This window comes from Triticum aestivum, chromosome 3B (assembly GCF_018294505.1).
Source record: "Triticum aestivum cultivar Chinese Spring chromosome 3B, IWGSC CS RefSeq v2.1, whole genome shotgun sequence".
Lineage (NCBI taxonomy): Eukaryota > Viridiplantae > Streptophyta > Magnoliopsida > Poales > Poaceae > Triticum > Triticum aestivum.
Window position 1 is genome coordinate 735,261,023 of NC_057801.1, and position 3,779 is coordinate 735,264,801.

Here is a 3,779-nt window from a genome sequence, read left to right on the forward strand (position 1 = left end):
ACCCGAGACTAAGTGCTTCTGTAATAAGGGGAACAACCACTGGAGCAGAACCACCCTAGATACTTGGTAGATAAGAAGGCTGGCAAAGGTCGATAGAAGTATATTTGATATACATTATGTTAATGTGTACTTTACTAGTACTCCTAGTAGCACCAGAGTATTAAGATACCGGTTCGGTTGCTAAGTGTTAGTAACTCGAAATATAAAAGCTACGGAATAAACGGAGACTAGCTAAAGGTGAGCTGACGATATGTGTTGGAAGTGTTTCCAAGGTTGATGTGATCAAGCATCGCACGCTCCCTCTACCATCGAGATTGGTGTTAAAACTAAATTGTTGTCATTTGGTGTTTGCGTTGAGCATAGACATGATTGGATTATGTCTATCGCAATACGATTAATCATTTAAGGAGAATAATGGTTACTCTATTTATTTGAATAATACCTTCAATGGTCTTGCACCTAAAGGAATGGTTTATTGAATCTCGATCGTAGTGATACACATGTTCATGCCAGAAGATATAAGATAATAATGATAGTACCACTTACTTGTGGCACTGCCATGTAAGTCATATTGGTATAAAACACATGAAGAAGCTCCATGTTGATGGATCTTTGGACTCACTCGTTTTTGAAAAGTTTGAGACATGTGAACCATGTCTATTGGTGTATACGCATGAAGAAACTCCATGCAGATGGATCGTTTGGACTCACTTGATTTTGAATCACTTGAGATATGCAAATCATACCACATGGGCAAGATGACTGAAAAGCCTCGTTTTCAGTAAGATGGAACAAGATAGCAACTTGTTGGAAGTAACACATTTTGATGTGTGCAGTCCAATGAGTGCTGAGGCATGCAGTGAATATCGTTATGTTCTTACTTCACAGATGATTTGAGTAGATGTTGAGTATATTTACTTGATGAAACACAAGACTGAATTATTGAAAGGTTCAAGTAATTTCAGAGTGAAGTTGAAGATCTTCGTGACAAGAGGATAAAATGTCTGTGATGTGATCATAGAGATGGATATCCGAGTTGCGAGTTTCGTACACAGTTGAGACATTTTGGAAATTGTTTCACAACTAACACTGCCTGGAACACCATAGTGTGATGGTGTGTCCGAACATCATAGATGAACCCTATTGGATATGGGCCATACCATGATGTCTCTTATCGAATTACCACTATCGTTCATGGGTTAGGCATTAGAGACAACCACACTCACTTTAATAGGGCACCACGTAATTCCGTTGAGACGACACCGTTTGAACTATGGTTTGGAGAAACCTAAATTGTCGTTTCTTAAAAGTTTGGGGCTGCGACACTTATGTGAAAAAGTTTCAGGTTGATAAGCTCGAACCCAAAGCAGATAAAATGCATCTTCATAGGACACCCAAAACAGTTGGGTATACCTCCAGTCTTAGTTCCGTAAGCAAAAAGGATTGTTTCTAGAATTAGGTCCTTTCCCGAGGAAAAAGTTTCTCTCGAAAGGATTGAGTGGGAGGATGGTGGAGACTTGATGAGGTTATTGAACCGTCACTTCAACTAGTGTGTAGCAGGGCACGGGAAGTTGTTCCTGTGGCACCTACACCAATTGAAGTAGAAGCTTATGATAGTGATCATGAAGTTTCGGATCAAGTCACTATCGTACCTCGTAGGGTGACAAGGATGTGTACTACTTCAGAGTGGTACAATAATCCTATCTTAAAGGTCATGTTGCTAGACAACAATGAAACTACGAGCTATGGAGAAGCGATGGTGGGCCCAAATTCTGACAAATGGTTAGAAACCATGAAATCCGAGATAGGATCCATGTATCAAAACAAAGCATGGACTTTGGTGGACTTTCCCGATGATCGGCAAGCCATTGAGATAAATGGATCTTTAAGAAGAAGACGGACGTGGACGGTAATGTCACTGTCTATGAAGCTCGACTTGTGGCAAAGAGTTTTTCACAAGTTCAAGGAGTTGACTACAATGAGATTTTCTCATCCGTAGCGATGCTTAAGTCCGTCGGAATCATGTTAGCATTAGCTGCATTTATGAAATCTGGCAGATGGATGTCAAAATGAGTTTCCTTACCAGTTTTCGTAAGGAAAGGTTGTATGTGATACAATCAGAAAGGTTTTGTCGATCCTAAGGATGCTAAAAGGTATGCTAGCTCCAGCGATCCTTCCATGGACTAGAGTAAGCATCTCGGATTTGGAATATGCTCTTTGATAAGATGATCAAAGATTTTGGGTTTATACAAAGTTTATGAGAAACTTGTATTTCCAAAGAAGTGAGTGGGAGCACTATAAAATTTCTGATGAGTATATGTTGTTGACATATTGTTGATCAGAAATGATGTAGTATTTCTGGAAAGCATATAGGGTTATTTGAAAAGTGTTTTTCAATGGAAAACCTGGATTAAGCTACTTGAACATTGAGCATCAAGATCTATGAGGATAGATCAAAAAACGCTAAATGGTACTTTCAAATGAGCACATACCTTGACATGATCTTGAAGGTGTTCAAGATGGACCAGTCAAAGAAGGAGTTCTTGCCTGAGTTGTAAGGTATGAAGTTAAGAGTTAAAGCTCGACCACGGCAGAAGAGAGAGAGAGGACGAATGTCGTCCCCTATGCTTCAGACGTAGGCTCTATAGTATGCTATGCTGTGTACCGCACTGGAAGTGTGCCTTGCCATGAGTCAGTCAAGGGGTACAAGAATGATCCAGGAATGGATCATTGGACAACGGTCAAAATTGTCCTTGGAGTAAATAAGGACATGTTTCTCGATTATGGAGGTGATAAAGAGTTCGGTGTAAAGGGTTACGTCGATGCAAGCTTTAACACCTATCCGAGTGACTCTGAGTAGCAAACCGGATACGTATAGTGGAGCAACCATTTGGAATAGCTCCAAGTGGAGCGTGGAAGCAGCATTTACAATATGACCTAGAGATTTGCGAAGTACATACGGATCTGAATGTTGCAAACCCGTTGACTAAAACCTCTCTTACAAGAAAAACATGATAAAACCCCAGAACTCATTGAGTCTTAATCACATGATGATGTGAACTAGTTTAGTGACACTAGTAAACTCTTTGGATGTTGGTCACATGGCGATGTGACCTGTGAATGTTAATCACATGACGATGTGAACTAGATTATTGACTCTAGTGCAAGTGGGAGACTGTTGGAAATATGCCCTAGAGGCAATAATAAGTTAGTTATTATTATATTTCCTTGTTCATGATAATCGTTTATTATCCATGCTATAATTGTATTGATAGGAAACTCAGATACATGTGTGGGTACATAGACAACACCATGTCCCTAGTAAGCCTCTAGTTGACTAGCTCGTTGATCAATAGATGGTTACGGTTTCCTGACCATGGACATTGGATGTTGTTGATAACGGGATCACATCATTAGGAGAATGATGTGATGGACAAGACCCAATCCTAAGCCTAGCACAAAGATCGTAGTTCGTATGCTAAAGCTTTTCTAACGTCAAGTATCGTTTCCTTAGACCATGAGATTGTGCAACTCCCGGATACCGTAGGAATGCTTTAGGTGTACCAAGCGTCACAACGTAACTGGGTGGCTATAAAGGTGCACTACAGGTATCTCTGAAAGTGTCTGTTGGGTTGGCATGAATCGAGACTGGGATTTGTCACTCCGTGTAAATGGAGAGGTATCTCTGGGCCCACTCGGTAGGACATCATCATAATTTGCACAATGTGACCAAGGGGTTGATCACGGGATGATGTGTTACAGAACGAGTAAAGAGACTT